Source organism: Hemiscyllium ocellatum, chromosome 26 (assembly GCF_020745735.1).
Source record: "Hemiscyllium ocellatum isolate sHemOce1 chromosome 26, sHemOce1.pat.X.cur, whole genome shotgun sequence".
NCBI classification, from domain to species: Eukaryota; Metazoa; Chordata; class Chondrichthyes; order Orectolobiformes; family Hemiscylliidae; genus Hemiscyllium; species Hemiscyllium ocellatum.
Window position 1 is genome coordinate 30,088,584 of NC_083426.1, and position 13,776 is coordinate 30,102,359.

Sequence of the window (13,776 nt, forward strand, 5' to 3'; positions counted from 1 at the left end):
AAATACAAGTTAAATGGAACTATATTCTGAATAACTATCTATGATTTATCCGGCATCAAGGCAAGAAACATATAACAACATGACTTAAATTTATATAGTGTCTTTAATGAGATAAAATCTCCCAAGGCACTTTGGAGGAGGATTATCAAACAAAATTTGACACTGAGCCACATTAGAGGAATCAGGACGGAAAACTTGATAAAGCTATGAAAAGTGATAAAAAGCTTGGTCTTGGTCAAAAAGCTTAGGAAATTACTTAAATGAAGAGAGAGAAGCAAAGATGAGGAGAGGTTTGGGACATTTGTTAACTGTCAATTCTTCAGAAGTTTGTGTTTTGTCTATAGCTTAGTGTTCCATCAGGAAAATAAAACTCAAAGCCAAAATACCTCTTTCCAATTCATTAGTATGCCTGGATGGAGTTATGCCTGACTCAGGTAGATCATTTGACAGAAGTTTATATTCTACTTTGCTGTGATATCATGAAAAGTACAATCCTGCATACATATCAGAGTTGCACTATGTAACTATGTAACCTAAATTTGCTTCATTACCTGAAATTTTAAAAGTCAAAACAGTGTGTATAAGAACACATAAATCATCGTCTCTGAAGAAAAATAAGAGTTTGGTTCAGGTATATACTTTTTTTAGAATTAAGATCTGAATTTTGGTGTTTAATCATTGAAACCGTACATTTGCTGATAAGATTTCAGTTGCAATTTATTATTTTGTTATTCCATAATCCAGGCCATTATATAGTACATAAATTTTGACATTCAAAATTTAATCATGAAAAAAATCAGTTGATTTTCTTTTTACAAAGAGAAAATAGTAAAACATTTATATTACAGGGACATGGAATGTGAGAAATGAAGCTCACTGTTCAGTAATTTCAGTCCGAGTCAAATTCAGAAGCAGTCTGTATTCATACATTCTTGCAAGCCCGGGTGACCACAAAGTAGGCACCCCGACCAGGAGTTACATTACAATTTATACAGTTCAGTTGAGTCTCTCGGTACTCCCCTTTTACTTCGTATATGACAGTTGTATTGCTCTGTGCAGCTGCTCATCTAATCAGCTTACCACATCTGTCTGTGGCCTGTTGTTGGCAATTGTCATATCAATACATCTGTTTCTACCAGTCGACCACCTCCCTTTTTGGTTAGTTATTTCTTGGTATACACCCACTGATCCCACCTTGCGATTTTAGCAGAAGCAAAATACAGCTACTTGTAGCTGTTTGTGCAAGCATATCTAACTTAACATACACCCCTCCTCATGACTCAGCCTTGTGATTTTTACAAAAACAACAACATTTGCAAGCGCCTCTCAGATGGAATAATACAGTGATTGTGTTTACAAAACCTTAACCCTTTGTTTTATGATGGTGAAGATTTAGAGATGAGTGAAAATGAACTGATTGACCATCCTTTTCTTTTTCATCTTATAAGTTTTGGGGGAAAAAAAATCATCCCAATCTTCAAGACTAAACATCTGAACAGAACTGCTTCAGGGTGAGACCTAATATCTGGTTCTTCTCCGAGTTTCAGCAGCAATGTCTCTTTTATCAATGTAACCTACTGGCATTCCAATAGACTGCATCTTATTAACTGCAAGACACGCTTGGTTAAAGCAGGAAGTGTTTTTCTTCAAATACACTCAACCATGCAAACTCTGTAGTGTCCTACACTTAAAGAGGATGGTGGCAGTAATCTTCATCATGAACTGCAGCTCACATAAAATAAGGAGTGGGAATGCCTCTACAGCAATTATTACCATTCAGCATGTAGACGATTTCATGCCTTTTTATATACACAATGTATTAATCTTCTTTGGAAGATTGGCTAGCATTATATAAATTAACTATTTTAGCAAGTGCAAATATACCTTTTGATCTTTGTTATTCAGTGAAAATCAAATTGCAATCTCAGAACGGAAGCAAAATTTCATAACGGAACATTAGAATAAGAGTCATTTTGCATTTTGTTATCTACACTAATCTTGTTTGTCTGACAGTGATGTTAGGGATCAAAAATGGATGCATATAAAGAGCTGTTTAAGTCAACAGAATATGTTTACATGCAATACTCTGTAGATCAAGAAGAATTTGCCTGATCAGGAGAACAGCTGTGGCTAGCTCAGTAGTTTTCATATCAATCTTTTGCTAATTTCATTCATGGTTATCTCTGTTCAAGGACACAATACTGCAAATCCTGTATTCCTTTGTTGTCTGAAGTTTGCTTCAAAAAAGCTGCAATTTTCTTCAGCAATGAGCATCTGTTTACATTTATTCCCTTATTATTTCAACTAGGTTAGCAATTTTCCCACAAAGAATACCAGTTTCGCATTTCAGCTTTGCGTAATTACTTTACATAGAACCCAATTATGAATGCTGATATCAACATTATTAAAGTAAACTCTGAATTAAGTATTTCGGTTGCATGAGCCTAACCTAATTATAAACACTGGTGCCTGCAGCTGTACAGCTCATTTCTAGGTCAGAAGTGCAGTAGCAACTATCTTGGGTGGGTGTGTTCAAAAATATAACTGTGTAGTTGTTCATTTACTAAAAGCTCACAAATTGATGTCTGGTGAGCAGAATAAGAATGGTTTTGTACCAATATTGGTAGTATCACCAAGAAGCATTACTGTGTATGCACGCAGGGTTAAAATTCTATTTGGTGTATCTTAAATGTTATTAAATGTTTTGTCCATAGCACTGAATGCATAGGTGTTCTACTCATGTGTAATGTAGGTTAGGGCTGACAACAGAACAGGAAAATATTATGACAGTTGGCAATAGTGTTAGAAAGCTGAGATTGTCTTGTCCAGATAAATACAGATTAGGAAGATCCAGCAATAGCTATACAGACATTAGCAATGGATGTTCATCATCCTCAAAACTGGATTGTCCAGTGCCTCCTTTTCAAGCGTGAATGAGCTCCAAAGACTCTACCTGATAAGGAAATAAATCACTTACATTGGTCAGGTATCCTCAGTTCACTAAGGATGCTATACTGGTTCTAGTTACCTTTCATTATTCTGCCCCAGCATTTATTTCAATGGTGTAGACACTGTCAAGGTTTTTGTGATTCTTAACAGGTAACACCAGGAATATTTCCCAGTTTACAGTTCACTGTTGCCTAATGGAAATAGCCGAGACTTTATGGCCTGGAAATTTGTGCCTGAGGTGGCTGTGTGGAACTAGAAAATCTGTCAGTTCACCGCACCCATTCCCTACTGTGAAAAGTGCCCTGCAAAATAGAAGATTTATTCAGGGGATTGGGATGTGTAGTGGCTCAGAGAGGGAAGCAGGTGCAGGGGCTAGTCCCAAAACCCCAGATACAAATCCGACATGGTTACAGTGGGTACTAAGAGTGGAGGAAGACTAATTATAAAGCCTCAGTTCACTAGACTTCAACTCAGTTGTTAAATATTAAACCTATTAAACACTCCACCCCTTGACCTGTTCCCCTTGCTCATATGTATCACCTCATGTCAATCCATACATAACCATCCTATGATCCCTTCTGCCCTTATGTCAACTTATGCTAACTGAAGCCAACCCATGTCCTGCATCACCTTTGTGGCCCTGTGTAGCCCTGAGGGGCTGAATCAGTTCCAGTTAGTTAAAGTTTAAATTTTCAAAGTCAATGGAACATAGCTGAAGAACAACAAAACTACAGAGGCAGGATAAAGGATGGGAACACACAATCAGCAAAGAAGGCCTTGGGTGAATTATAAACAATATCTGTTGTATGTGACAACAAGATATCTGGTCAACATACAGTGAGAATTTATCAGATAAGAACTGAATATGTGACCTGCTGTGTATAAAACCAGGAAATGTGTGGAGAGTCTACACCATTGAAATAAATGCTGGGGCATAATAATGAAAGGTAACTAGAACCAGTATAGCATGGGATGTAGAGTTAAGACTTACACTGATAGGATTGACTGTCCTGGCAGTCGCTGGAATAAAACAATCATTGCCTGCACTGAAGTCGGCTGCAGTTTATCGAGTTGAATGACAAAAGTATCTGGTGTAGTCAGCAGCACCTTGTATCATGTCTTTGGGATCGGTGTTGATTTGGATGAATGTGATGGGGTTAGGGTTTACCACCGAATTTACCGCCCATCATTAGATCAGACAGCTGCACTGGATTGACATAGGTGAAATCTAAACAGCCTGAAAGAGGACTCAGGGTAGGAGGTACCAGGAGAGGAGATAGAACAGTGCTGGTGGGACTGCAAGCGAAATCCATGTAGACAGATCAAATCCTTTAGCAACCATAACCAGAACAGATGGGCCAGAAAACATGCTATTTAGAAACTAAGATCATGCGGGATGGTTGAGTGTCTGAAGAAAAGACATAAAGAATGTTTCAGGAGAGAAGACAGAAAGCGAAGTTTAAAATAGAATTCACGAAAGAGAAGTCACATAAGGCAATATGCCTCTTTTGGAGTGTACATAAGGCACAAGGCATCCCTTTGCTTTCTTTGTTTCCCTTTTGGAAGGGAGTCAACATAAAAAAAAACAAGGACAAAGGGTGTAAAAACATGAATGGATACAGATAATCACACTCATAAGTTGCTTCTGTGTAAATAATAATCCTAAAAATAGAGAAAACCTACAATGAAAATAAACCTGTGAATTCAACATTATTTGAATTTGAAAGCATTTTGAGATTTTAAATGTCTAAAAGAATTTAGGAAGGTACTTTTTGAAAACAGATATCTAAATGTAAGGAATGAGCATGCAGGAGATGTTTGTGCCTATAATCAATAGAAATGTTTAATTTTTGTTTTAAGAAAATTGTAAGAATGTTTTTTGAAGAGTAAATGTTCACTAAGATTCATGAATGCAACAGAATGACAATGAGATCTCTGAGGAGTTAAAAACAGTGAATATATTTTGTTTTGTGAACTTGGAATAATTTATCATGGTGTAACTGGATTGAATATGTCAAGTTAGTATTTACGTAGGTTATGTAGGTTAAAATAAAATGCAAGGGAGATGAGTAGAAACAGTATTGGAACAATTAAAAGTTTGGAAACTATAAGAGGAAGAGTAAGGAATATCTTTTTGGAGACAGTTTGAAGAAAAGAGAACTGTAGTATCTTATAAGTCCATTTGATTTGGTATCAAGCAATCAATGCTTGGTAATTAAAACATTTATTCTGAAATACTAGCAATCAGGAATGTGCAATACATTTGTAAGAGATAAAGTTATTCAGTAATTTGTAGATAGACAATATCATCACAGACAGTGACCATCCATAGCTTCAGGTATGGTGGAGGGAAGAAATAGAACATGGAGAATAAATTGAAATGATACATACAGATTACTACACTCAATGTGCTACTGCACTCAACAGGCCAACGTTTACATCTACCACCTGAGGTATTTCAGATTTTTGGTAGCTTGGAGTTGGGAGAAGTACATCAGTTTAGAAGGCGGTGTACATACAGCAAGTCACAGTAAGTCAGGAATTAGTAGAAGCTGGTAAACTATCAATAAAGGCAGCAATAATAAAGGTTAAGACATATGGAAGGGAACAAACCCCATTGATGTAAGTAACCATAGGATGATGAGCCAGCCAATGAGGCAGCTGTAACTAGACCCAAACACCAGGTGGCAGCAGCAGCAGCAGCAATTGTGTCAGAGTAAGTGAACATGGTGGATATAAAGGAGGTAAAGGGAAGAACTGGGGGTATTAATTGATACCAGTGGCAGCTGGTAGAAAAAGAAAAGGGTGAAAACACCATACTGCATTCAGCATTACATCATTAAATTACACCATGGAAATGCACACCAAAGGAGGAAAGCCATGTTGGGGAGGATGAGCAGATGCTGGTGGTGGCAGAGAATGGGAAGAGATCTAGCTAATGATACTTGGTTTGTTCCAAACAATACGCAGAAGACCAGTCAAAGTCTACATGTCACACCAGTCCTGAATCAAGGGGCCAAGAAAATGATTAGAAACATATTTTATAGGATCTCTCCCAAAGAATCAAGGAATGAATTATTATTTTGTGAATATTGGCCAATTTTTTAATTTGATTTTTGATTTGATCTGTTATTGTCACATGTACATAGGTACAATGAAAAGTTTTGTTTTGCATGCAATACAGGCAGATCGTACCATACAAAATACATTAGAGTAATAGAACAGAGTGAGGAATCCAATGTTATGGCTGCAGAGAAGATGTATAACGAACGAGATTAAATTTAAAATTTGAGGGGCCCATTCAAAAGTCTAATAATAATGGTGAAGAAGGTGTTCTTGAATCTTTTGGTACACGTGTTTAAGCTTTTGTATCTTCTATCCAATGTTATCTGCCTTCTCAAGGCAATGAAGTGTCGTGCCAATGGATGGAAGGCTGGTGGGTGGAAGCCTAACCTGCACAAGACTGTTCAATCACAATTGTTGTTCAAGTAATGGTAGAACAGGTAATCCTGAGTTATGAAATACCATTGCAAGTGGATTCTGATCCAGGAACACATTTTACAGGGCACGAGATAAAGAAGTTTGAAAATTCCTGGTTATTGCACAACATTTCATGGCTTATCTCACACATAGAACTCAGGCATTGCAAAGTAAATGAATAGGACACTAGAGAGGACTGGCTAAAGAAATCCAGAGACATGGCAGAGAAAGGCAGACCTATTGTCGAGGATTCTATCGGGAGTCAGGGCAACACCAAGTAAAATCAACTGGCTTGTCTCCTTATGAGCTAATGACAGGAAGAGAGATGAGATTGCCAGGGATGTTGTAACCGGTAGTGAGCAAATGGATCCTTGAAAGAGAAAGTTAAATAGTTTATAAGAAATCTGTGCAAGCAGCTGCATGGACTGAAGCAGGAAGTTAGGATTCCACAGCTGATCCATGAGATGGAAGTAGATGTAGGAATATGCAAGGCTGAGTACCCAGTACACGGATAATGTAGTGGTAAAAATCACACTGGAGAATATAGGATTTGCTTCAAAACAGATAGGACCTGTAGGAATGATCAGGATTAGTGATACCTGTGCAGGCATGAGAGAAAAAGGTCATTGGAAGCATTGGTCACTGTTAATGACCAGGACCAACTGGTGATGACAAGGAGGTCATTTGCTTACAGTTTACAGCATGTAACTAGCAGGCAATGGAGCATTTTGGGGGCATGAGATGTTTGACTGGGAACCGTTGCAAAACAGATGGGGGAAAGGGTTTGTCCACCATTCTTTGGGAGACAAGAGCTCTCAGGGGTAAAATTGGCCCCATTACAGCCAACAACTAGTGACATAGCAGGCAATTGCTATCAAGAAGCTTCAACATTAGGGGCCCTACTGTGACATTGATGGATCTGATCAACTTGCACCATGGTTAAGTGAATAGTCATGTTTGGGCCCCGGAAAGCTCTACAGGAACTGAGTTTTACAGGAACTGTCTTTGGGCAATATCTCACTGGCAGTTTAAAGCACTTTAGATTTCCTCTGGTACAACCATCAACTTTTTTCTATAAGCTGGATGCTGTAAATTTGCCTCTGTAGCAGAGTTAGGTTGTGAGCCCCTTTTGAAAATTTAAGTCCTAGACATCCTATCTTTCTGTCTGACCTTTGGCATACGACTTTGGTGAATTTCCACAGGAGAAAGCTTTCTATTCCTCCCTCAATATTACACATGGAACCAGTTTTGTAGCTAGTGCTTGCACACCTCAGGCAAGTAGTGCTGCAATCAGCATGTGTGCCACCTACCTCTTTCTAGGTCAGGGTCCTCTACTTCTACACTTTAAATGGAAGGGGCTGATTGTGGTCAGTTTTAGTGTCAAAGATAAGCAAAGGGAGAAATGCATGAAAGCAGCTGCAATTATGGCCCGTTTAATGCATTGGGTGAAGCAGGAGTGAGAAGGGCAAAAGTGGGTAAAATGTGAAGAAACTTATAAACTGGCTTCTCCAACCTGTCCTGTCACCATGACCATATCCAGTCCCCACATCGTTGAGAACCTCCTCCTCAGCTGAAGATACATTGTGACTCTGTTGTCTTCAGGCTCCATTTCTTTTCCCGTAATGTGCACCAGTTTCTCCTGGAAAAAAGAAAAGATGAGTAGATTATCTTAAGTAAAAAAAAATTCACATCCCTATAAAAATGAATGCTACAGCTGTCCTCATTGTTATGCTCATTATTGAAACTCATTAATGTGTTTATTGTATTGCCAGTTTTATAGTAATTAATGGGATAGAAAATAATGAAAAAAGCAAATTAGATTGAAATTGCTTTAAGGAATACAAAAGCAAAACAATAAATGTTAACAATCATTGCAAAAGATGTGTAAGATTAAAAAAAATAGCATTTTGTTGAATGCACTGACTTTCCATTTCAATTTTCAGAAGAAATTTTTTTTTTAAAAAGTAGTTTAGGCTTTTTTTCCTGTTGAGTATTAAAATGTCACAATATGCATCTGTTTTTCACAATTCAGTCTCTCATAATTTGGAGATGCCGTTGTTGGACTGGGGTGTACAAAGTTAAAAATCACACAACACCAGCTTACAGTCCAACAGGTTTAATTGGAAGCACACTAGCTTTCGGAGCGGTGACAATCACCTGATGAAGGAGCGTTGCTCCGAAAGCTAGTGTGCTTCCAATTAAACCTGTTGGACTATAACCTGGTGTTGTGTGATTTTTAACAGTCTCTCATATTTAGTGTGGTGTTGTGCAAACTGACTTTCAGTTGGTGGTGCAGTTTGTTGAAAATTTTATCGTTTGACCAGTCCAAAGAACATTCATTACTCAAAAGGATAAATAATTTATTATACATTAGAAGTCAGCACTGGAGAGATTCTGTGAAATGAGCAGCCTGAATGATTTCCCAGAGGAACTGTGCAGCTTTCTAGGAAAAACAGCTTTGATATGCAAAGCACACATTGAACTATAGCTCTGGCAATTAAAGCTTTAGATGGAACAGATGGTTTGTTGTTAGAACTTCAGAGCACTTCTGAGAAAATGTTATTATAACAGTAGCATGAGAATTGGTTACAAGCTGTTTCTCTTCACTTTCATGTGATGTATTGTAAATTGTAATGAGAAATAAATTCTGGGACTAAATTTGCTATTGAAAAAAATATTTTACATTTTATAAGTAGTGTGTGTTTGTTGTGTCACAGCGTTGTTTTTTAAATGCTGAAACTGGAAATGGCACATTTACATAATGATTGCATTATTCCTTTAACAAATGCCCATATGTCATTTTAATTACTGATTCAATTAATGAAATTACATTCTTGGAAACCATTCATTCTAAGCCAAGATTCCTACATTTCAGTTACTAGAGTCATTCATTATGACAAAGAACAGGCTTTCTTACATGCATCATTAAAATATTGATTTCACTTCGACTTCTTTTACAAATGTAAAATTATTCCTTTTGAGCAGGCTATTTGTCTTACCAAAGTGTCTTTCCCCTCTGTGCAAAGTCAAAGATATTCCATATTACAGCCATCAGTTATTAATTCTATTGTGATGCTTATAATAATAACATTGTGTAGATAAAATATAAGTGGGTCTAAAGAATGGACAAGACTATGTTGTTTGTGTCACTATTTTGCCATCAACCACAAGTTCACATGCATAAAAAATTAAAGTTGTATCAAAACTGTACATTAGAAACATCCCAGGACCATTCTTATAATTATACAGTGATTTGATGTTTAATAACATTGTGTGATATAACGAAAACTCGACAGCCATTGCGTGCCATTGTTTTGTGTGAAATCAGCAACACAATGCCAGCTTGATGTGCCAGTTGTGGCTCCCGTCTCTAAGTCAGCATTCATGTCTTCAATCCTTATCCAGAGAATGGAATACAAAATCTAGGCTGACACTTGCTGCAATAGTGTAAAGGTACAGTGTCATCTTTACATAAAAGTCCCTTCTGTCCTCTTGGATGGATATGAAAGACCCATGTAGTAATCAAAGATCAAAGAAGTTATTGCTAATGACCTGACTGATGGTTATACTTCAACTATTTAGTGAAAATAGATCATCTTGGCCTTAGCACATTGAATTCTTTAAGTCTACTTTCAACAAAGTCCACAACACAGAGCTCTCCAGTCAAAATTGCTAAAACACCTTTTGTTATAACAATTACAATGCAAAACCTTAACATCATAATTTCCTGAGGCTTGTTGTGCCCTTCCCTCTGTGAGTACAATGATCAGCTGGTATTCAAATCACAGTCAGTAGCTAGCTCTCTCTCCCTGTCTCTGTGCAGTTATCTCTTACATGGTAGGCAGCCCTTTTGCACCAAATCTACAGATTGCTTCACAGCTATGCCTCGTCTTACTTCTGTAAGTTCTCCACTCTTGCATATCTGATTTCAAATGTCCTTTTTTTGTTCCACATTCTGGTCACTGAACCTTAAAACCATTTTGTACTCACACTGGTGCACCTTGCTTAAACCCTTCTCTCTACTTTCAGATCTTTCGGAACTTATAATAGACATGAGAATATCTGGTCGGTATGGACAAGTTGGACCAAAGAGTCTGTTTTCATGCTGTACATCTCTATGATTCTATGACTCTATGGTGATCATACAGCCATTGTTGAATGTTGTAAATACCCATCTGGTTTACTAATGTCCTTACCTGATCAGCTCTGATTGTGACTCCAGACCAACAGCAATATGTTTGGCTTCCCTACAAAAAGGCCTAGAAACCCAATCACGTTCAGGGCAACTAGGGAAGAGCAACAAATGCTGGCTTTGCCAGTAAAGCCCACATGTCATTTAAGAATAAATAGATGCAGGTCCTCATTTGCAATTTTTGAAGTATCAAGGTTTCTTTGACCTTGTTGATGTAACATCAAGGAGGCACTCAGAATGGGTAAATGCACCTTTACAATGAGACCAAGCCAGCTCAAGCCTATAGAGTCATAGAGTCATAGAGATGCACAGCATGGAAACAGACCCTTCGGTCCAACCTGTCCATGCTGACCAGATATCCCAACCCAATCTAGTCCCACCTACCAGCACCTGGCCCATATCGCTCCAAACCCTTCCTATTCATAGACCCATCCAAATGCATCTTAAATGTTGCAATTGTACCAGCCTCCACCACATCCTCTGGCAGCTCATTCCATACACGTACCACCCTCTGCGTGAAGAGGTTGCCTCCTAGGTCTCTTCTATATCTTTCCCCTCTCACCCTAAACCTATGCCCTCTAGTTCTGGACTCTTTGACCACAGGGAAAAGACTTTGTCTATTTATCCTGTCCATGCCCCTCATAATTTTTGTAAACCTCTATAAGGTCACCCCTCAGCCTCCGACGCTTCAGGGAAAACAGCCCCAGCCTGTTCAGCCTCTCCAGAAAGCTCAAATTGTCCAACTCTGGCCACGTCCGTGTAGATCTTTTCTGAACCATTTCAAGTTTCACAACATCTTTCCGATAGGAAGGAGACCAAAATTGCACACAATATTCCAACAGTAGCGTAACCAATGTCGTGAACAGCCGCAACATGACCACCCAACTCCTGTACTCAATACTCTGACCAATAAAGGAAAGCATACCAAACGCCATCTTCACTATCCTATCTACCTGCGACTCTACTTTCAAGGAGCTATGAACCTGCACTCCAAGGTCTCTTTGTTCAGCAACACTCCCTAGGACCTTACCATTAAGTGTATAGGTCCTGCTAAGATTTGCTTTCCAAAATGCAGCAACTCGCAGTTATCTGAATTAAACTCCATCTGCCACTTCTCAGCTTATTGGCCTATCTGGTCCAGATCCTGTTGTAATCTGAGGTAACCCTCTTAGCTGTCCACTACACCTCCAATTTTGGTGTCATCTGCAAACTTACTAACTGTACCTCTTATGCTCACAGCCTAATCATTTTTTTAAATAACAAAAAGTAGAGGGCCCAGCACTGATCCTTGTGGCACTCCATTGGTCACAGGCCTCCAGTCTGAAAAACAACCCTCCACCAGCACCCTCTGTCTTCTACCTTTGAGCCAGTTCTGTATCCAACTGGCTAATTCTCCCTGTATTCCATGCGATTTAACTTTGCTAACCAGTCTCCCATGGGGAACCTTGTCGAACGCCTTACTGAAGTCCATATAGATCACATCTACTACTCTGCCCTCATCAATCTTCTTTGTTCTTCTTCAAAAAACTCAATCAAGTTTGTGAGGCATGATTTCCCACGCACAAAACCATGTTGACTATCCCTAATCAGTCCTTGCCTTTCCAAATACATGTACATCCTGTCCCTCAGGATTCCCTCCAACAACTTGCCCACCACTGAGGTCAGGCTCACCGGTCTATAGTTCCCTGGCTTGTCTTTACCGCCCTTCTTAAACAGTGGAACCACGTTTGCCAACCTCCAGCCTTCTGACCTCATGTGTGACTTTCGATGATACAAATATCTCAGCAAGAGGCCCAGCAATCACTTCTCTAGCTTCCCACAGAGTTCTCAGATAGACCTGATCAGGTCCTGGGGATTTATCCACCTTTAACCATTTCAAGACATCCAGCACTTCCTCCTTTGCAATCTGAACATTTTGCAAGATGTCACCATCTATTTCCCTCCAGTCTATATCTTCCATATCCTTTTCCACAGTAAATACTGATGCAAAATATTCATTTAGTAAATCCCCATTTTCTGTGGCTCCACACAAAGGCTGCCTTGCTGATCTTTGAGGGACCCTATTCTCTCCCTAGTTATCCTTTTGTCCTTAATATATTTGTAAAAACCCTTTGGATTCTCCTTAATTCTATTTGCCAAAGCTATCTCATGTCCCCGTTTTGCCCTCCTAATTTCCCTCTTAAGTATACTCCTACTTCCTTTATATTCTTCTAAGGATTCACTCAATCTGTCCTGTCTATACCTGACATATGCTTCCTTCTTTTTCTTAACCAAACCCTCAATTTCTTTAGTCATCCAGCATTCCCTATACCTACCAGCCTTCCCTTTCACTCTGACAGGAATATACTTTCTCTGGATTCTTGTTATCTCATTTCTGAAGGCTTCCCATTTTCCAGCCGTCCCTTTACCTGCGAACATCTGCCTCCAATCAGCTTTTGAAAGTTCATGGTGGCACAGTGGTTAGCACTGCTGTCTCACAGCACCAGAGACCCGGGTTCAATTCCCGACTCAGGCGACTGACTGTGTGGAGTTTGCATGTTCTCCCCGTGTCTGCGTGGGTTTCCTCCGGGTGCTCCGGTTTCCTCCCACTGTCCAAAGATGTGCGGGTCAGGTGAATTGGCCATGCTAAATTGCCCGTAGTGTTAGGTAAGGGTAAATGTAGGGGTATGGGTGAGTTGCGCTTCGGCGGGTCGGTGTGGACTTGTTGGGCCGAAGGGCCTGTTTCCACACTGTAAGTCTAATCTAAACCATCAAAATTGGCCTTTCTCCAATTTAGAACTTCAACTTTTAGATCTGGCCAATCCTTTTTCATCACTATTTTAAAATGAATAGAATTATGGTCGCTGGCTCCAAAGTGCTCCCCCCACTGACACTTCAGTCACCTGCCCTACCTTATTTCCCAAGAGTAGGTTAAGTTTTGCACCTTCTCTAGTCGGTACATCCAGATACTGAATCAGAAAATTGTCTTGTACGCACTTAAGAAATTCCTCTCCATCTAAACTTTTAACACTATGGCAGTCCCAGTTGATGTTTGGAAAATTAAAATCCCCTACCATAACTACCCTATTATTCTATTAGATAGCTGAGATCGCCTTATAAGTTTGTTTCTCAATTTTCCTCTGACTATTAGGGGGTCTATAATACAATCCCAATAA